This window comes from Orbicella franksi, chromosome 3 (genome assembly GCF_964199315.1).
Source record: "Orbicella franksi chromosome 3, jaOrbFran1.1, whole genome shotgun sequence".
NCBI lineage: Eukaryota > Metazoa > Cnidaria > Anthozoa > Scleractinia > Merulinidae > Orbicella > Orbicella franksi.
In genome coordinates this window covers 26023578-26046151 of record NC_138147.1, presented here as the reverse complement: position 1 = coordinate 26046151, position 22574 = coordinate 26023578, and the positions used below count along the sequence as shown (strand labels likewise).

Sequence of the window (22574 nt, the reverse complement as noted above, 5' to 3'; positions counted from 1 at the left end):
CGAGACAAAATAGAGGGTCTGTGAATCGAGTAGAAGATATAGATTGATAATTTAATGGTAAAATGATGTCATTTTTAATAGTACATCTTTGTGGGGAAATCTCTTAAAGCAGTATTTCAGTTGTCACGCAGGCTGAATTTTCGTTCTTGGTTCTTTTGCTGCGTAATGTACAGTGAATAGCCATTTGTTGGTTAGATGGTTGGTCGGCTGGTTCCGTCATTCATTAATTCATACGACTGTCGTGTTAAAAAAAAAATGAATGAAACTTTATTGTGCACTCTCAAAGATGGGTTTTTCGGTGAACAATCAAAACACAGTAAAAAATACAATAAAAATACAATGAATTTGTAAATGTAGTACTATTCCTGTTTTTAAAACTCGTCAAGCATCTTTGCTTTGAGAATCTGCCTTTGCACAGTTTTAAAATCTTTATCTAATGAACTCCATAAGTTAACTATCCTGTATTGAAATGCCCAGCAGCGGTTTTACATAAAGTAATGTTAAGTTGTTGGGAGATTCTTGTTTTCCCGTCATATATCTGTCCTCTTGTTACAAACTTTGACGTCAGGTAAGTCGGAGCGCAGCCCATCGTACGCTTAAATGCAAAGATAGCATCACGGAGATAAAGCTGCTTTTTTTAGAGGGAGCCACGCCAAGACTTTGAGTGATGGAGTTGTGTTCAAATTTCCTTGCATCAGTAATTATCCGAGCCCGCGAAGTTTTGGACGAGTTGTACTTTTTGCACATCACGGGTAGAAGTGTTAGATCAGACTGAAGAGCAGCAGTATAATATACTAAAAACAAGCGCATTATGATGGTCACTAATAGGTCAGGGCTCGTTCGTTCAGTCATCAAGGAGTTCTATTAATTTCTTAATTTGATCTTCTTCCTTTATTCTCTGAAAAGCAAGTTATGTCACACTGAGAGCTCAGTTTGGAGAAGACAAATTTTGCTTACAACCAATGGTGAAATTCTATAAATCCATATATGACGCGCAAAATAAATTGTTGTATTCATAACCTTTCGGTCTGAACGCATCCGCACTGTTAAAAGACACGAAAACAAATTACATGAATTAAATTGATAATCAGTGCATGCAAGCTCTAACGAAACATAAAACTATATAAATGTAGACGGATCTCAAACCGTGTCTTTTTATTGATGCACGATGTTATTCTGGTCTTCCTAAATGTAAGAACCATTCGCAGTCAGAATTAATAACCCTACTCGTTTACAAAATGAATACAGATAGTACTGGCTAAAAGAGTACTTTTAGACATTGTGCATAATGATTTCTCGGGTGTATCCTACCCACAATGATGAGTTGTCTGTATTTAGCTTGTATTTCGGAACTGCATTTATGGAGATTACTTCATGGAAAATGCCAGCGTATGATTTTTATTCACGAGTTGAGTTTTCTGATACGTATCGACGAGTGAATAAAAATCGTACAAAGCATTTTCCGTGCTGTAATGTGTTTATTTCATAGGTACTGAGGTTTTTCCTTGTAGTATTTGGTAGACAAATTGTACAAATGGGGCGATGAAAAGCGTATATTAAATAGTTTCAAATCGCTCAATAACAACTAAGTCAATGAAAGCTTATAAAATTCACAAAACGTATTGTGTTCATCATATATCAATAAAGTCAAATGTCTAGCAGCCTTTCGTTTTGAATTCCTGCCTTCTGAACCATTGTCTTCGTTGAACCAGCCTTTTCTTGCGAGCGAGTTTATGTTGTTTACGGCCAGGTAATTAAACGGGAGCATCGTCTTGATTCATTTCCTCAGGTCTCTTCCTGGCAAATAATTTGCAAACCGCGACAGGAGCTCTTTCAGTTCCGTTGGTCGCAAACATTTTCGGTGGTACAGCTGACATCGCTGTAGTCTCACCCAGTTCTAGTTTTTGTCTGTCTTTCATTAAACTTCAATTACTCCACTCCGCCAGCTTACCGTTTTGTGTAGCTTTACATCTCCCCAGCACATATCACGATGTTCTTCGCACAAACGGAGTCCAAAGTGAAGAGTGTTGTTTAGCCAGAGCGTGTTTAAAAGTGCCTCGGGACTACACATACCGAGCAAACCCTTGTCGTACAATACCTTTAACTCTTCGCTTGTCAAAGTTACCGATGCGTTGGGTTTATTCCCTTTTCCTGGCTTATTTAGCTGTCTTGGATTGAAGAACTATTCTGGTTTCTCAAAGACCAAGTCGTTGATTATGCTGGCAGAATTGCCCTTTTTTCTTCAAGTGTCGTTCGAAGCTAGCAATTAAATTTCGAAGCGAAGTTGGCTCGTTCTCGGTGCCCTCTTTAGTGCGGACGGAGATGCATATATGATAAATTGGCCATTGAATCAACGCGGCTGAAATATCTTCAATTTTCCTGTCTTCGTCCTTCGTCCTTCGTATTCAGAAATCTCTCAAGCAACCTTACATCTCGTTCAGTTTTTTGAGCGGTATGTTTGCTTTCTTGGTCTAAAATAAATTCTTCAACTGAGCAAACAGAAGCAAACCTTCCCTCGGCGATTTTGTCAAAGCGTGCTGGTTTTTGTGCAACGACTCTCGGCTGACGTTCTCTTCATTACCCTCATTCATCATTAGTGAAATTTCGTCGTTTGCGTTCCTGATTGGACGAACGATACTTTTTCACGGTGAAATTTCGTCGCTCGTACTCTTGATTGACTTCATTTAGAATCAGTACGGATTTTATTTACTATGATTTTCGTGTAAATCGTGTAATTTTCGGGTAAATCGCAGTACCTATGAAATAAAAATTAATACCTAATAACGATGAAAGCGGGAAGGGCGGGCGATGATGAAAATTATCGTTTCACTTTTATTTTGACGATTGTTTTTAATAGGAAGAACACAATTGTTATAGTAGTGTCCCAATTATTTTGCATTTTTGTCTTGAACTTTCTAGGTTCTTCTAAAGCCCGCAAAACCACATTTTTTTTTTCTTAATTAACTGCGCCGAGGTTAGTATATATCAACCCGCCATTGGATAATCGAGTTCATGCCAAGTTATTCTCAGTTAAACTTTAGGAAAAGTCACTGACATTAAGGTTTATCCCCTCGAAGGTTTTAAATGAACAAACGTTCAAAATGGATTGGTCACGAATAAACTACAAAGCCGTTGTGGCGAGCTTGGTGGTGTAAGTCTTCCTTGATTGGGGAGTGGCCTTGTCCGGATTTTTCAATCGATGAAATCGTGCCATCCAACCAGCTCTCAGTTTGTTGATTGTTCTTTTGTTTGCCACAAAAGCGAGGAAAATGAAGAATCCTGAAAGAAAGTTTTACTGGAGTAAACACACTATCAAGTAAAAGAATTACAAATAAGGACCTATTGGGTATATTTATTCCTATCCATTCATTCATTAGTACGCTAGACAAAACTGTTCTGGATCGATGTTTCACGAAAAAAAAAATAAGACAAACAAAGCGATCTTAAACCCTATTAAATTCCACATATGAAAATTTATTTTCATATAGTTCATGCGAGAAAGACTTGCATTACAGCGTATCTAAATTTGCGGACAGAATCACAAAAGTACGGAAAATTGCACGTTTTGTGAGAAAAAACTAGTTATGGTTTACATCGACATCGCAGTGTTAGACCAGAGTTGTTGTGCAAAGAACATCGTTACGTGTTTGTGGATTTTTTTTTCTTTGTTTTTCTTTGTTTGTTTTTTTGTTTTTTTGGCATGAGGAACAAAGCGATAATTCATCTGAACGGCACTATAATCAGGTAATGCATCGGCGGTTTAGAGAATCAAAGATTCACGGTTGTGATGCTACCACTGAAGGGCCACAAGGCAAACCAAACAAAGTTATTTCAAGCTGTTATGCAAGAAAATGCGAGAAAAGGGGAAGCTCCTGGCAGATGAAAAAAAACAACAAAAAAACAAGGTATGGAAACAGGTCTGGAAACTTTTCTAAAAGCACAAATAGCAGTGTCTGAGGTTTTTGGCTGACAACGCCTTAGCACAGCAGTATTTTGGGCAATTGTGACTTGTACGAACTTGAGCTGAAAGCAGCCATCTTCAAAACAGGCGGACACCGATCTTGGGGCCAGAACAGTTTAAAGACTTCAAAGAAGATCAGTTTCTGAAGACAGTATCGTATTACAGTGCCTATTCAGTTTTAGGTCTTTCTCATGCTTTCTTGTCAAAATTTTGACAGAAATATCCACAAGCACGTGAAGAGTTTCTTCGCAAAACAACACTCCAAATGACTTTTTTTTCTCAGAAATCACCTAATTATGCATACTTTTGTGACTCAGTTACCAAATGTGGACAAGGTGTAACGCAAGCCCTTCTTGCGTGATCCATATAAAAATAAGTTTCCAAGTGTGGAATTTAATAAAGTTTAAGACAATCTTAAAGTTATTTGTGACACATTATTTGTTTCAATTTTCTGTCGTACTGAACGTCGATCAACAACAGTTTTGTCCAGCGTACTTAGTGTCAACAAAACAAACCACGCTATCCACTGGATATAGAGTTATCTATCCGGTGGACAGCGCTATCCACTTTTTGAACAACCAGGCCAGATCCTTCGATGACACTATGGAGTCCATTCTGTTGTTTGTAGTACCAAATATCACTCATAGTTACACTCGCCTTCATACGATTACCTATACTAACACCAGCATTGATTGAGCTGTCTTCACTTGAGGCTGGCAAAATCAAAGGAAATGACGCGATGCTCGAAAAAAAAAAAATCATAAAATAAGTAAATAAAAATAGCTATGATTGGTTTTGGTTTCACTTCTGATTGGACAAAAATGTGGCTCGAGTTCAGTATCAGTATTATCTAGTAGACGTATTAGAGTAATTTCACCCCAGCGCTAGCACTTACCTTGAAGGCTGTTTAAAATGACGAAGAGATAAGCAAGAAATTCAACTTGAGTGAATGGCTCGATGAAACCCAGTATCCAGGTAAATCCCATTGCCGACGACAGCTTGATGTACAGGATAGGCAGGCTGGTCTGGTTACTCTGATCTGCCACGCGACGAGTGGACTGTTTGACGGAAGAATGATTAACAACAAGAGAAGATTAAGATACTTAGCTTGATCTTCTCTTGATTACAGACACGATTAATGCCAAGTAATTTGCTCCACTTTGCACAAAATTACATCACCACAGAATAACCCGAGTACGGTGCACGGGCTTGCTGTACGAGCTGCATTCGGAACAGTATTGTCCATACTAAAAGACACGATAAAGGAATTCTTTCGTAGCTAGCCAAAATGACGACAATAAGTTCTTTTGGCCATTTCTAATACTTTTCTTGTGTACTCTGAGTTCAATTTGATGAAGAACAATTTTTTTTTTCATCATTTCCATTTGTTTAAATCTGTTATGATTTCTGGTATCTTCAATCGATTGTCGTGAATATTGCGGTTTTCAGTAAAAAATATTGGCCCGACTTGACTGTCGTTCTTGTGAGCAAGCCCCTGAACTTAGGACAGTGCAGTTTCTCCCGCGTTCTGAATGCTGATTGGTGAATTCAAAACTCAAAAGTATCGGTGTAAGCAAGGAAGTATTTAATACTGAACTATTTGCCAAAGTTAGTATCAGCATGGATGAATTTTAAAGTTAATTTGCAAACAAAAAAATTAATAATGTCTGGTAAATTTATCATTTGCGGCAACTACAAGAAAACTACTGAAGAAAAACTGGATAAGAGAATTAGATCAAAATCATTAGGCATTTCGCTGTAGCTTTTAATGACAAATTTAATTTAGGTTAATCATGCCATTTCGCTGTCGCTTAATGGAATTAAGAGAGGTATTCTAACTAATAATCTAACCAATATCCATTCATTCTCAGAAAAAAAAGGAAAAAAAAATCAAATAATACCTTTCGTATTTTCCAAATTGAAATCATCGTCAAAGTGAGAGCGACGACGTTAAAGACCAGAATGATTACCACAGGAACGCCAAAAACCAATAGAAGTGCCCTTCCATTAGAAATCCAACAGAATACTTCAGCTAGCAGGGTTGAAAAAAAAAAAGAAAACGTCAGCTTAAAACTATGGATATGTTCGGGAGCAAATTTATGTGGCTGTTAACTGGTATACACGGCACCTAGAGTGGATTATACTTCATTTTCCACACCACAAATTAAATTTACATGCGCGTACTTCATTCAAGGAAAAGCCAGTAATGTTGAGACGAGTTGTTAAACCCTACATCCTTCGAAGACTTTAACCTAAACATTTTATCACTATCTTTGCCACCTCGTATCTGTAGGTGGTTCTGGTTTTGCGCTCTTAGTCACAGTATTTTTTTGTTGTTGTTGTTGTTTTTAATATCTCACTTCATCATATATCGATTGTCATTAAATTCTCAACCTCAGATATTGCAATTCTAGCTTTCTGATTGGTTACAAGCGATTATACCTGCGTTTGGCCTTATATGGAAATGATTGCAGCAAATGTCGTTCGGCATAAAAGTTTTTGCGAGAGGCCCGGTTTCGTCAACAACAACAAAAAATGGATTTAAAAAAAAAAAAAGATTAGGTGCGCTATCCACAGAAGAAATTACGGACAATGCCGTCCCAGTAACAACAATAAAGCTACAAAGTTCGGGACGAGATTATTCAACTGTACGTATCCGTTTAGTTTCTCTTAAAAGTTGCAAAATTTCAAATATGAACGTCGCAATCATGAAGATTACGTAACAACAACAATTTTTACCTAATGTTACTGAATGGCTTTTAGTCCTAGTGGCACAAAATTTTCGAAACCGATAAAAGAAATGTCAAAAGAGGAACTGGATGTTTTTTTGAAGAGTTTTTAAACGACTGCGAGGAAGAAAGATTGCAAGTTTACAAAGTTCATGGATGAAATCCATAAGAACCCCAATTAATCGTTTCCTTCGCAAGCCTTCGCACAGCAAACCGCTTTCCATTATCTCTGATTCGCTTTTACTGAAGCAAGTATTAGAGCATTTGTAAAAGACCTCAGGAAGACAGTCAACATTGCCGGCGTAGCCCATAAGAAACCGATTTCCAATGAGCTGATGAAGAAACTGCTCAACATCGGCAAGCTTGGACCGGCGAAGAGCAAAAATCCCGCACAGCTACAGAGTGACGAACTGGTTTTACCTCGGTCTCTTTTTTTGGCAGAAGAGGACGAGAGAAGCAACGCAAGTTAGCGCCAACAATTCGGTCCTTGCGATAAAACCCCTCAAGGAAGATAAGTGTTTTGAGCTGAACCGAAGTCAGCCCGGTTCATTACCAGCCACGAGAAACCATCAGGTTGGCCTAGGAGATTCTGAAGATGAATCCGACCCTAGGATAGTTTCTGTTCCTGATTCTGGATGAGCTCCGCACATCTAGCTTAAAATGCGAAAGATTTCAAAGCAAGGGGGCACTGAAAGAGTTCCTGTCGAGAATAATTTTAGCACAAAGTCTGTCACATGGCGATGAAAGTTTTGCCCAGGATTGCACAACTGCAATGTGCAAGTGCACAATTATTACTCTTTTCGATGACTCGAACTTGAACGCTTTTCAAACTTTCAGACCATGGCTGTATCTCCCGAGTTCATTCGATAGACGTTCCTTGAATTCTGCTTGATTGTAATTTTCATTCCGCAGACTCAATTGCTTCGCTTTCTAATTTTTCATTCAACTAAGTTTTCAAATAGCGTGCATGTCATGGGATTTTCCACTTGTTGCTGTTTTTGGCACAACAACTTTCGGTCGTTTTGCAGTTTTAAAATCCAATAAAACTGAACTATAATTTCCAAGTATGCAAGCGTACCGAATTCAATAACACAATTAATCAATTCGCGCATGTTGGATATGAGATTGGTTATAGACAACTCGGCCCTAAGCGTTGGCTATTTACCATCTCATATCCAACGCTTCCTCATTGAATAATTGTTGATTGTTACATATCTAGAATTTTACTCAACAAAACGAGCACTGTAATTGGTTGATTCTGGGTCACGTGCCCCTGATCAAATTCAAATGTATCCCGACCTGGATACAATTGCGCAGTTGGTGCCCGCGCGCCGAATACAACAGCACGTGATCAGTGCATGACTAAGTTAAAAATGGCGTAATCCTCAGCACGTGCCCACGTCAGCTTGATTGACGGGGCCGGAACTGAGAACAGTGCCAGTTTTCAGTTTCAACCAAGGATGATCGATATGGAACCCAGTGAGGCTAAAAGAAAACGCTTTTATTGATTATCAGAGGAAGAAATACAGAACTTAATTGAAGGCAAAGATTCCGAAAATACGAGAAAAGCAACTAAGAACGCTATTGTTACATTCCTGGCATACTGGAACGAAGTTAAACCATAAGATGAGCAGGTAAAAAAATACAGAATCGCTAGGAAAAATTCCGAAGAAGGAACTGAATAAACTTCTAGCGAATTTCTGGCTGACCGCAAAGAAAAAGAACGGAGACAGCTACAAAAAGTCTGCTTTGATGGGAATACGATTTGGTCTTCAAAGACACTTTCTCCTAAAAAGAGAATTTGACATAATAAGTGATGGCGAATTCTCCAAATCAAATCAAAATTTTGAGGCTGCAATTGTCGAGTCGAAGCGGCAAGGATTTGGCAAAGTTGATCACCACAGCCCAATATCAAATGAAGACCTAGGAAAGATCCAATTCTCCTACAACCCATCTTCTCCAGATCCTAAATCCCTCAACAAGTGATGTGGTTTAATTTAATGTTCCACCTCATTCGTCGCGGCAGAGAAAATCTCCGACTCCTCACAAAAGAATCGTTCGCCGCGCAGGTTAACGCAGCTGGGAAAATTTTTTTTTCTTTTTTTTTAAACTCTTGAACTTTATCTCTCTAAGCGAAATCCAGCACTGTCATGCTTGTGGCAAAGGCCGCAAGCGACGGAACATTTTAGCCATTCTTATGAAGTCTGGTATTGTACCGCGACCCTCGGGAAAAATACGCTGAGAACTTTCATGACTTCAATTTTTAAAGAGCTGAAACTTTCCCAAAAGCATACTAATCACTGTATTAGGGCAACGATCGTGTCGCTCTTGGATGAGTGCAATTTTGAGGCGCGCCTATAATGCATGTTTCGGGACATTAATATGAGGGCAGCGTTCGCTCTTACTTCAGGAGTCTTTCGGAGGTTAAGCAGAAAGAAATCTCCCATGCTCTCGGTAGTGCCTGTTCTGTTGAAAATCTTGAGTCAAGTAGCACTGCAATTGTGGTGATGCATGAGCAAACAAGTGAAAATTCTCTTAGCAGAAACAGTGCCAAGCTCCCCTTTAACTATGCAGAATTTTGCATCTCATAGCCAGGAGAGAGGAAGCTTTAACGCAGGAGCATTTTCTGGAGCAAATTTTACCATCAATTTTTACAATTCCAAATGATCATATATTCGCTATTGAGGTTATAAAGGCATATTTTACTTTTTCATGTACTTCGAAACATTTGTAATTAAGCTAACACTTATTCATTCAGCAGGATTGACGATTGTGAATAAAGAAGTTGTGCCGTCTTTGTTTGTTTGTTTTTGCTATATGATTGCTTAGGGGAAACTCTAAATATATAACAAAGCACTTAATGTATGGTCCCTCGGGAAAATAGTTAGTTTTGTTTTCCCTCGAGTCCTGATGTTTCCCTCGACTTCGTCTCAGGAAACATCAGGACTCTCGGGAAAACAAAACTACCTGTTTTCTTCGGGACCATACATTAAGTGTATAATATTCTACTCACCGTATCCGATGATAACAGTTTGTGTTTTATCGAGAGCTACACTAGTGATCACAATAACAGCGGGGGTAATCCAGGCAAAGAGACTGTATTTTACTAAGGCTTTCCTGTTGTCATCATGACCAGATCGGGTTTGTCCTACAGGCGTTTGATGAAACAAAAAATGAAAAGTTAACAAACAATCTCGAGGAAGTTAAGAATAATTCTCTTGCCATACCTATAGACGGCTTTCTTTTCCTTAACTATAATCTAATTCCAATCGTTCTTTTTTTTTTCGTTATTTATATATATATATATATATATATATATATATATATATTTCGTGTTGACGCCAGAGCATCATCAGGCCCGTTTTCAATAAGCAACGCGAAAGAATTTACTTTTATTGATGACGCGTGCATTTGTTTCATGTCCTCCTGCGTTTGTGTCTTGTAAACTACTGAAATGCAATGAAGTCAGTTACCTTTTGCTCCAAAAGTCTTTTTAACATCAAAAGCCATCACGCCCATCCAGCAAAATGAAGACAGCAAAAAGAAATGAAGCAGGACGGAAACAGCCATACAAAGTTTTGGCTTGTTCGTCTGCCCGGTCATCAAGAAGAAAATATGATATAGAAGCATTGCACATGACAGACTGATGAGGTTCTTCCCAGGTAATGTTCTGAGTTCTGGCAGAACAATGTAGATACCCAGGAGAGAAATTAAAGATATCATGGAGATGGCACAGCCAATGTATGTAATTATCTGAAGCGGTGATATCTTCGTAGACACAAGGGCCTCGGTTACAGTGTAAAACTGTCTGAAGTCTGCGCAAAGGAGCAGTGAAGAGCCATTAATGGTGTACCTTTCTTCGTTGTATATTCTTCTGTGTGAAGGAATCCATATCGAACCGTTAGACAGAAAAGTTACTGAACTGATGTTCATCTTGACATAGGAACAATTCATATAAGTTCCTTCCGGTAAAACCTTGATATTCGATCTGTTTTTTGAGCCACTGATGTTCGCCAAATCCATTTCGGGGTCCGACATGGGGGAATAAATTTGCACACATTTTTCATTGAAGGGGTCAAAAACGAAACCCTCGGCACACACTTTGTTCCTGACAACAGTCTTCGTATCTCCCACTTGAAGCGAATGAGAAGAAGAGGAAAAACCAAACAAGATATTCAACGAAGGTATAACGTTTGGGGGTCGTGCTGCTGGTAATTTGTCCATACATGAATACCCACTTATTTCTGTCCCTTTGCAAATATCACAATGCGGGTTCTCTCTGTGAGTATATGGACAGACAGGAACGGCGTAAAATGAACACAAATCTCGTAGTAGCGGTTCCTCATCGACAAGTTCTGAGTCTGGACAATTGTGCTCTAAAGCTAGGCATACTTTTTCATTCTGAACACGGAGCGGCTCAAAGTACCATTTACATTCCGTCATTATAACCTCCAATATCTGCGATCTGTTTGTTGGAATGTCATGAGAACTGAAACCTGCGCACGATGCGGAAAACTTCCAGTACGTCAGATTTCTGGCTTGATTGCAAATGGCGCAGAATACATTCTTGTATGTTGTCATATTCTCTAAGTCTGACACGGGCAGCATTCCAAAGAGGTCAGCTTTAGTAGATCTGGCAGTACACAAGGATTCAGCTAACCATGGCGTAGCCATATTTATCTGAATTGAACTGCTTTACACAGGTTCGTTTAGGAAGCTGAGATTGATACGTGTTGGCAGCGCTACATCTTCAGAAAACAATAGCAACAGTTTTCATTAGTTACGGAATTACAAAATCTGGATTAACCGAGTCTTTCCGAGTCAATCAATCAGCCAGAGGTTGCGTGGTTGCGAAGGTAAGTGGGTAGTAAAGGCAGATAGGGTAGTAAAGGTAGATAGGTAAGATTATGAGCGGGTAGCGAGGAAGATAATTCAAGATGGATATAACGCCCCCGTAATGGGGCATTTTTAATCACCACCCATTTCTCCCCCGAGTCAGGTGGTCAAAGTACAGCCCATCCAGGCTGACGCCCTCTTGAACTGGCGTAAAACAAATCTCTAATACTTGTGTAATTTAATAAAGACATGGATTAAAAGAAAATGATATATAGGTTATTTTAACCTTTGATGATCAACACTATCCACAGGATATAAATGTCGATGTCCTCTTCCTGCGTAGCAACACAATCATACAGGTGTCTGTACCGATGGCGGGCGTCGATGTACGTTCATTCGGGCGCATTCTTGACAACATTTTTTTCCATGTGTCTCAAATTACTTAGAATTTTTTGGCCTGTTCCCACCGGGAAAATGTTTTCGTGATTTGTGGTGCTTGCTTGAATTTTCTAATCTGTGATTGGTTTAAAAATTGCAATCGACACCATTGCATTAAAATTTGACTTTTGAAGGAATGTAGTCAATTTCAGTTGAATTGTTCTGTCGCTAAGTACTTTGGACAGCTAAATGTAGGCAGACTAAACAAAGTTCGGTAGCTCCTGCAGGCAATTTGAGGGGTAGAAAGATTGGATTCTAGCAATCCTCTATTTTGGCACTTTTGATGTAATATATTGAAGGCCTAAATTTGCGCAATGCGCTCCAGAACTCGCCATTTGCTGAGCCAAAAGAGCGCCCAGAATTTTTTTGCGGACGCTTGTGAGCTCCTTAACTTTCGGGTTAACAAAAAAAGGGGAGGGGGGAGTTTTTTGAAATTTTTACAGAGAAAATTTACTTTGTGTGATATTGCTAAAACGTTCATTAGCTGTTCGTTCACCCCTCGCTTTGGTTTTCACACATCTACTCTTTCTCCACGTCATCTGCCACTCCCATAGCAACAGCATTTTGACAAGCACATCAAGTCAAATAATGCCCTACAATGACAGAATCCTTCGTTTTATTTCGGTTTTCTTGAGCAACATCATAGAACTAGTACGTGATTTTCTGACGTTTTGATAAAATAGTGAAATTCAAAATGGCTGATCTAAGTTAGCAGACTTAATGACGTCATACGACGTCAGGGTCAACAAGAAAGATGTCATATCGTAGAGCAAGCCGAGGGCTATCTATTAGCTATATATTAAAACAAACTAATTAACATTAGTTGGTTTACAACGAAACCCATGGGAGGCTAGGGGTTCCATCTCTTCCCTCTAGCTAGACCTCCTTTACCACAACGGGGCCGGGTACGAGTATGCGTATGCGTCCTAGGATTCAATAAGGTTTTCTTTTTCCCTTAGACTGTGGAGGGTGTGGAAAATGATACTGAGGACTGAAATAGCGATTTGTAACGATGTTTTGTTTCCTACGGCTACCCAGTCGCTCGCTCTCCCTACCCTTTTTTGTGGTTGTTGTGTTTGATTTTTTTTTATTTTTTTTTATTTTTTTATTTTTTACGCGCGCGCGCGCTTTGGAAAAACAAAGCTCATATAAAATGAAATAAATCGAGACAATATGACTCTAAACAAAATAATTGAATTAAGGGAGAAATTGGCAGAAGCTTTGTTCTTAAAGAGAAAAAGTGTCGCACCAACATTGCTCAAAGAGAATGCGTCATCGCTACTTATTTATTTATTTTATTTATCTATTTTTTATTTTTTTATTTTTTATTTTTTATTTAAATTCGCCTAACTAAAATACTTAACTCATATACAACAAAATTCATTAGGCAGGGAGACCTCTACAGCGTAGCCAATTACAGTGGATCCAGGGTACTCATAAGAATTAAATTTAAGCTACTCAATCAGCTATTCAAAGAATCAAAAGGAAACAAAACAAAAGTTCAAATTGCTACAAACACCAGGACGGCGGGCACGGAAGAGACCTCGCTATGTTGCACCTGGGACAGATTGTTCTCCAGGTTCTTACATCGTCAGCGTCGTGCAGATCTACAGCCCTATATTAATATTGAAGCAGTAAACGTTTAAATGGGGCTTAGCAATCTCGGTGGAAAAACTTCATTAACCTCATGGGTAAGTCACATTTTTTAAAAAAATAGACATTTGTTATCCAAAATATAAGGAATGTGTACCTCATTTGGAAAGAGAATTTAAGGCACTAACCTTAGGAAGTAGTCAAAACAGCAGTCACCAAGCTCAACACATAACTTGTCACAGTAACACATCTTCTTCTCCATTCTTTCTTTGTCTTCGTTATCTAAAGGGCATACTTTTTCGCACGAATATCTTAACAAACGACGTTTAATTTCTTGCATATCAAAACGCGAGTAACTCACGTTTAGTCTTTTAAGGAGGTCAATTGTGCTGATATTCTTGTCGTAATACTTGACAACCAAATCTTCAACTGTAAGATGAAATAAACAATGTATAAGAACAAGAAAGTAACTGCACGTCTTTGAAGCTAGAGAATTTAAGCATTTTCCTATACGATGTTAAACTGGTTACTTAAGAGTTTTTACTCCATACATACATATCTGAGCGAATTCGCAAAAAAAATGCCGCTAGGTTTTCGCCTGGATTCGGGCGAGGCTTGAATCCAGGCTAAGCCAGCGACCTTAAACCCAGGGGGGGCTCCGTTAAGGCTAGGCTAGGAACATGGCCCTATGACTGGCCTATCTGCTGGTGGCTTGCTAGGGGCCAGCTGTCAAAAGCAGGGGGGGTGTCTTTTACTGACACCCCCAACTAGTTAGAATTTGAGTTTTCAGTGTTAAATAAGCTTGATATTGACTGTGTTTCTGGGTATTTTGCCCAGTTGTTTGACTTTGTTTGAGGCTTCTGTGTTGACAAGGCACCCTGCTGGAGTGCCACATGCATGCGTGAGTGGCCAATCTCCTAGCCAGGGGGGGTCAGAGGACTTCTGGCCGCTGGGACTGTCTTTGAGTCAATGCGGGCATGATTTTGGGAATTCGGTTAGATATATGTTATTGGCCGGCTAGGAGGTCCGTATAGTGAAAAACTGTGCCGAGGTCGTTATTAATAATAGTAATATTGATAAGAATAATAACAATAATTACAACAATAATAGCAATAATGATAATAATAATTATAATAATAATAAAAATAACAATAATAATAACAATAATAAGTAATAGTAACTGGACCGAGTGGAGTACAATTTAGAGAGTAATCGCGCGAGTAATTTCAAAATCGGACGAGCGCGAAACCCTCTCGCCTTGTAAACAGTTCTAAATTACGAACACGATTACTCATTGAATTGTACGGCACGACGTCCAATTACTAATTAATCGTGTCTATTTTCGGAATTAAAAATGTCTGTTAAGAACTTCTGTTTAGCGAAAACGTCTGTGGCGCTTTTCATAAGTTTTGAAAACTCTGCGAAACATTGCGAAAGAAGCCATTAAAGCGCGGGTAATTGACTTGCGAATCACGTGGATATCCAATTACAGGTATCCAGTTACAAAAAGTTCAAGTTGGATACCTGTAATTTGACATCCTCGTGATCGCGCGCCGATCACGTGACAAGTAGGCGTGCGGAGAGCCAATCACGATCGAGAATTTTGTTATATTTACGATAATAATAACAATAGTAATAATAACAGCAATAACTTGCAATAAGGTTTCAGCTGCTTTAGCAGAGGAATAACCCTCTACTAACAAAGGAAAGCTATCTAAAAAGAAACTACAAAACCTAAGAATAACCTAAAAATTAGTCTTTTCAGGACGATGACTTCATATCACAAGGTAATTATGTGGAGCTATTCAAACAACCACCATTTTGAACCCACCATCTTGGATCTTTGTATTTTTAGAAACGTTAGGGAGTCAGCAAAAATGCGTCAATACTAAACAAATAGTTTTGAAGAGAAAGAGAAAGAAGAAGACTGAAGAAGAAGAAGAAGAAGAAGAAGAAGAAGAAGAAGAAGAAGAAGAAGAAGAAGAAGAAGAAGGGGAAGAACAATTCAGTTTTACGCTAATAAAGGCTAAGAATTCTCAACCACTCGGACCCACATTTGTGTGGATACTGATCTCATTAGCAATTCCACTCCGACAAGAACGCCTGACATGGACCATTCGTCCTACGTTATCCATATCTGTTTTTTTTTTTTTTTTTTTTTTTTAATATCGCCTTCCTGCAAGTATTTACAATATGAGAACTCGGGAGAGGAATTTTCAGTTTTTAACAGTTAATTACTTGGTCGCCGGTATTTGACTAACTGTTTCAATATGTTTTCAAACCTACACTTCCCGGCGATCGAATGGCACCGCCACTTTGTCTGTATGGCATCAAAATTTTCAAAATTTAACTGAAACCTCAGAAAAATCTTTGATAGCTTTTTGTCTGTTTGTATACCAGTGCAAAAAGAAGTGATATAAAAGAGCCAACAATATACCATGATTACGCTCAAGAGAGACTCCGACAGTAAGGAAATACGATGGTTATTCATTTGTTTACCAGTACACCAAGAAAGAATGATACGCGATATAAAGTATACATCCATCAAGTAAACAGCTATACAGCTGAACTTTAAAACTTACTTGTCTCGACTGACTCCATGTAGTTCGAAAGAAGGAGACACAAGGCAGCCAAGGCCAACTTCATTTTATACATGTACGTATTAGAGTTCTGAAGACAGGGTAAAATAATATATTCATGTATAGGTTGAAGTGTTATCTTATCTCTGCTCATCTACATGGTGAAAATAGGCTCACAGGTCAATTGTCATGCTATACCACATGACATTAATTGATCAGCACGGCTAGCCGTGTAAAAAGCAGCTAAGTATCAGCGCATTTTTTTAGGGTGCTAGAAACACAATCAAATTGCACACCCACACAAACGTTATATTATGTGTTTCTCTTTGAGTTATTATTTGATGGTAATTTATTTTTAACCAAAAAAAAAAAAATTCTATCATCGAAGCACGGGATAAGTTGCTTTGGATAACATTTTTGGCTTTACGTGAGGTTACCGCCGCTATGTAGACCTTCTGTTTTCTCGCAAGATTGTCAATGACGCCAGCAACCGTATAAAATTACGACAGACAAGTTTCCTTTTTTTTCCAGCCATCCAAGGTGCACGCCACGTATTAGATTCTATCTATCGATTGATTGAAAACACGCAATTGCATGGTCTTTCTTAGCATTCAAGAAGCAAATAACAGAACTTATTTACGAATCACAAGATATAGCAAATGGAGAAAAGCGCTTTCACCCGAGGTAATCCTTATTAACTTTTTTTTATACATTAAAACCAGATGTTCTGCAGATGATGCTCGCGTGATCGGTGGATTTTTTTTTTTTTTTTTTTTTTTTAACGAAGGAAAACCTCCAACGCTGTGGCAGGTTTTTTTTCTTTTTCTTTTTTGCTATTAAAATAAATAAATAAATAAAGTATTAAAATATTGGAAGAAGCAGAGAAGCTATAGAAGCTTGGTATATCAACCTAGAAGCTTGTTATACGAGTTTAATTACCGTAAGAGCCAGATTTCGTGAGCCCAAACGATAAAAACAACCAAAAAATATATAAACGGCCGAGCCCGGTAATGAAAAGACAGAAGATCACAAAGCCAACGAAAGCTCGGTCCAACAAAAAGACGGCCAAGAGTGCAGAAAAACTCTGTGCTGAGAAACGTTGAAACGTAAAAAAGGACTGTTGGCCACATTTCCCGCCATTTTTATCTCACTGAGTTAGTTTGCAGAGAGTCGCTTGTCGCTTGTCTAAAACTAACTTAAGAGGGATTAACTTGGGTGGAAGGCCTATATGGGAATTAACTCTCTTACCTTGGCCGTCCTTTGGTTATTCGTAACTATTGAGATCCATGTAAAGATCCACGTGAGCGTGGTACGGTGATGCCTGTACTTCGACCCTTTGAAATATATGATGTATGCATATCTAACCGATTTTCCTAAAACATCCCCGCTATTTCGGTGCAAAGTCTTTAAGACTCCAGTTTTCACAAATTCAGACAGATATTGGCACAGAATGTCCTAAACTGCTCAGGGAATTCCCTAGTTTGACTCTTAATGCTTTAGAAAGATCGACAAAAATTAGACACGCTCGTTTTTCGACCTTTCTGGGTCATGCAGTCTTGCTCCCTTGAAATAACCTCTGCGATTTCATCTAAATGACCTCACTATGTCTTTACTGTGGGTTAAATTAGCCAGTCACGCTAACAAGAGCATGGTAAGCAGTGGAATCGGTTATTTACCTCTATATTTCAGCCAAAAAGTAGCCGTTACGTGACATCTCATCTCAATATCTGACCGGATTCGCAAAAACATAGCCATAGAATTTGACTTGTCACTGATAATCTAACTTGCTACAATTCTGTCCTAGAGCTAGCTTTCCACGAGGCTTATCGTAGCTCAAATAGCAGCAAATAACTCTCCTGTATGCCTTTTGAGGCCAGGAAGACTAAATTTACCGTCTTTTCGTTGAATCATGAATTGTACAATTTAATTAAGAGTGCTGTTAACATGAAATTGGAGTCTAAATCAACACGAACGTACAGATATCAAAACCGCGGCGGAGAGCTAATCTATCGCTTTCTAAAGGCCTGCATCGTCCTAAATGGACTGAACAAGAGCTTCCTACATCGACAATCGATTGAACTTCAGACAAACTAGGCCATAGTTAGCAGTAAGCGAACACTCAACATGTTGTCGTTACGTCAATTATCGCCCGGAAGCCACGCAAATAAATTTCTTCCGCGCTAGCGAATCACAGACAGTTCTGATACTTAGCTAAGCCGAGAACGCCTAAAATTGATAAAACAAGGAAATTCTACTCACGATCAGCGCTTGAACTCATTTTCTTCTCTCTCCTCGTGGCCATGTTTTGCTCGCAAATAGCAATGTCCCGGATGTACTTCAATTTTGTCGAGCGCGGAATGGCACATCCAGATTACAACAGACTTTTTTTCTAAGTCTTTAGCTACATCAAAGTTCAAAGCAAATGACGCCAACAGCAGCTAGAAATGTCTAGTCCATTCCACGTCTAAGCCCTAAATTGATGTGGCGAAAGATTTTTACTGTCTAAAGCAAGCACAACATTATCGCCACAGGGCAAAGGGCCTTCTGTTACGGGACTAAATGTGACCCGTACAGTTTACACATGTCCTCAGGCCCGCCTCAGGTACGATAATGGACGACGCTTACTAGCAAATCGTTAGACTTGGGCCTTCATTGGACTTAATGATGTCCTCGGGCAGACTTCCTTTAGACAGCAAATACAGAACGCTAATCGGTCGCTCCTTGTCAGAGTCACCGCGCGAACTGAATTCAGGCGAGTGTAGCCTGGGCTAAACTTAACGCAAATTGAAAAAGGGGGGTGGGGGGGGGGGTCGATAAATAACGAAAAAAATACCTAAATAGATGAAACATGCGGCTAGGAGTTTCTACATTTCATGCTAGGTAAGATTTACAAGCTGCTGTCATAGCGAAAGCAGAAAAAAAAAACAAAGAAATGAAAAAAAAAAAAAAAATCAAAAAACACCTGATTCAGTCTTTAACACCGTTTTCTTAAATCCAGACATATATATATGTATATATTATTTGTACTGTATATGAAAGAACCCCTGACCCTGTGCACCCCAAATAATCACATTTTTAGAGTGAATAAATGTTTGAAAGAAAATTCGCCCTGAGTGGGATTTGAACCCACGTCCCCCCGCATACTAGTCGGGTGTGATATCCACTACACCATCAGGACAACCATGCTGGCAACACGGCAATCGAAGATGTGATTTTACGTGGTATGGAACGTGGTCTCCCGGGAAATTTTCTTTCAAGGTGACAAGGTAGGGGAAGCCTATAACTCCAACCAAGGATCAAATTCATGATACACGACCGAAGTCAACTTAGCGGATGACAATGGAGGATCCACAAGGGATACAGACTACTTTTAAATTAATTTGTACTGTATATGAAAGAACCCCTGACCCTGTACACCCCAAATAATCATATTTTTAGAGTGAATAAATGTTTGAAAGAAAATTCGCCCATCTATATATGTATGTATGTATGTATGTATGTATATGAGTAATAACGAAGAGGCAAGCTCTACACTATATGTGTATTGAGCACTATTTTAATGGGATCTCCTACTTCCTCATATGGTTATGTATGTATGTATGTATGTATGTATGTATGTATGTATGTATGTATATAAACGTTTGATAAAGCAAGGACGGACAACTTCTGACGGTAAAAAAAGTTAAAAAGTTAAAAATTTAATAGAGAAACGTTTCGGTCTTAGACCTTCATCAGTTACAAGAGAAAAAGGACGAAAACTAAGTTTAAATACGGTTACAGTGTGGGAGATTACGTAACGAAATGAAAAATACAATATTGTGCTATTAATACATCGTGATTAATACAATACAGGAAGAAAATGCAAAACGAGAAATACAATGCTGTACTATACATTGCGTCATACAGGGTGATAATTAATAGACCAAACGAAAAGAATGCAATACTGTGCATAAATTACATTATAGAGCGTGATAATTGCAGACCTAGGTTAAATTCAACCTAAAAACTAAAAGAGTTAAAATAGATAAAACGGACTCTTGCAATGCGGTAAATATAACGGGAAAAATAGTTTGCAAAGATAAGCAGTTGAAAAAAAAAAAAAAAGAAACCTACGTTTACGCTGGACAAGGTTAATAACAAAATCCCAAATCGAGGCCTTTGGAGCATTAAAGGGTTGACAAACAACAAAATCCCTGGAGGGGCCCTTAAACAATAAGCTGTAATAAGATCCCAGGCAGGGCCTTTGAGCATACCTAACACCCAAAAAACTGACAAAATCCAAGGAAGGGCCTTTGAACTGCCTTATGGCGCGAACGCAGATTTACACAAGAGAAAGTTAATTATAACAAATTCTGTTTTTGGAGTGAAATTCTTTTCTTTTATTTAAGCCATGGGGAGCCAAAGAGAACAGTTGAGCACTCCAATAAGCCTCTTTCGTAATTAAAAACCTATCGATCTCGTCTGAGTCATTAGGGGCCTGCACCTGATCAATGCATTGGAATTCAAAATCATCCAAGGAGTGTGGAATTTTATTGAAATGTACTGCTACCTCACAAGTGGTTTTGTTTGTGAGCATAGCAGACTTGTGGTTACGAAACCTAACCCGAAAATCGGTGGTAGTTGATCCTATGTACTGTAAACGACATTTCTTGCAGGAAACTAAATAGATCACGTTTTTAGAATCACAAGAAAGCCTTGAATGAATGGTGTATTTTCTGCCCGTTTTAAAACTTAGAAATGATTTAGATTCAACAAAGAAATTTCGACAGAGATCGCATCTATTTCTTTCACATTTAAAGCAGCCATTGTTTGGCTGAATTGTTTGTCCCTCATCGGCGGTTTTAAAACGAGATGGTGCTAATAATTCTTGCAGGTTTTTTGTTCTACGAAAAGATGGTATGATAGAGCCTTGAGGGAAAAGTTCTTTCAATTTAGGGTTGGATTGCAAAATCAACAAATGCTTTCTAATTATGCTACTCACATTAGGCAAATTAGGATTAAATGTGAGAACAAATGGAAATAATTTCTTCGATTGTTTTCCGCGTTGCCGTAGTAAATCATTCCTAGAAATGGTGAAGGCTTTGGAGAATTGATCGTCAACTAATTTGGAGGGATAACCCTGATTAACCAGATAACCCTTGTACTCAACTGTTCTCTCGGCGAGGAAAGTTTCTTCAGAGCAATTTCTCTTCAATCTAGTCGCTACTCCAAAAGGAATAGCCTTGAAGACATGCTTGGGATGGCAGCTAGAAGGTGGAAGATATAAATGACTATCTGTAGGTTTAGAATAAACATCAGTTCTAATAAACCCATCCACAAGATGTAAAGTAAGATCAAGTACGTGAAGCTCACGTACGTGAATCCAACCCTAAATTGAAAGAACTTTTCCCTCAAGGCTCTATCATACCATCTTTTCGTAGAACAAAAAACCTGCAAGAATTATTAGCACCATCTCGTTTTAAAACCGCCGATGAGGGACAAACAATTCAGCCAAACAATGGCTGCTTTAAATGTGAAAGAAATAGATGCGATCTCTGTCGAAATTTCTTTGTTGAATCTAAATCATTTCTAAGTTTTAAAACGGGCAGAAAATACACCATTCATTCAAGGCTTTCTTGTGATTCTAAAAACGTGATCTATTTAGTTTCCTGCAAGAAATGTCGTTTACAGTACATAGGATCAACTACCACCGATTTTCGGGTTAGGTTTCGTAACCACAAGTCTGCTATGCTCACAAACAAAACCACTTGTGAGGTAGCAGTACATTTCAATAAAATTCCACACTCCTTGGATGATTTTGAATTCCAATGCATTGATCAGGTGCAGGCCCCTAATGACTCAGACGAGATCGATAGGTTTTTAATTACGAAAGAGGCTTATTGGAGTGCTCAACTGTTCTCTTTGGCTCCCCATGGCTTAAATAAAAGAAAAGAATTTCACTCCAAAAACAGAATTTGTTATAATTAACTTTCTCTTGTGTAAATCTGCGTTCGCGCCATAAGGCAGTTCAAAGGCCCTTCCTTGGATTTTGTCAGTTTTTTGGGTGTTAGGTATGCTCAAAGGCCCTGCCTGGGATCTTATTACAGCTTATTGTTTAAGGGCCCCTCCAGGGATTTTGTTGTTTGTCAACCCTTTAATGCTCCAAAGGCCTCGATTTGGGATTTTGTTATTAACCTTGTCCAGCGTAAACGTAGGTTTCTTTTTTTTTTTTTTTTTCAACTGCTTATCTTTGCAAACTATTTTTCCCGTTATATTTACCGCATTGCAAGAGTCCGTTTTATCTATTTTAACTCTTTTAGTTTTTAGGTTGAATTTAACCTAGGTCTGCAATTATCACGCTCTATAATGTAATTTATGCACAGTATTGTATTCTTTTCGTTTGGTCTATTAATTATCACCCTGTATGACGCAATGTATAGTACAGCATTGTATTTCTCG

General features: G+C 38.6%; 1 non-coding gene and 2 pseudogenes across 2 annotated transcripts; all 3 read right to left on the bottom strand.

The window, feature by feature from the left end:
* Positions 1-1918: 1918 nt before the first annotated feature.
* LOC145482458 (uncharacterized protein KIAA1958-like) lies at positions 1919-2684 on the bottom strand (annotated as a pseudogene).
* On the bottom strand, positions 2569-16290 carry LOC145482457 (uncharacterized; annotated as a pseudogene). The gene is made up of 7 exons (XR_014048775.1): positions 16140-16290; positions 13746-13986; positions 10164-11438; positions 9704-9838; positions 5863-5993; positions 4857-5019; positions 2569-3279 (listed from the first exon to the last, which is right to left on the bottom strand). The product of XR_014048775.1 is annotated as an uncharacterized LOC145482457 (transcript).
* Positions 16291-19241: 2951 nt separating this feature from the next.
* Trnat-agu (transfer RNA threonine (anticodon AGU)) lies at positions 19242-19314 on the bottom strand. Its single transcript has one exon. It is a non-coding gene; the product is annotated as a tRNA-Thr (tRNA).
* Between the last annotated feature and the right edge of the window lie 3260 nt (positions 19315-22574).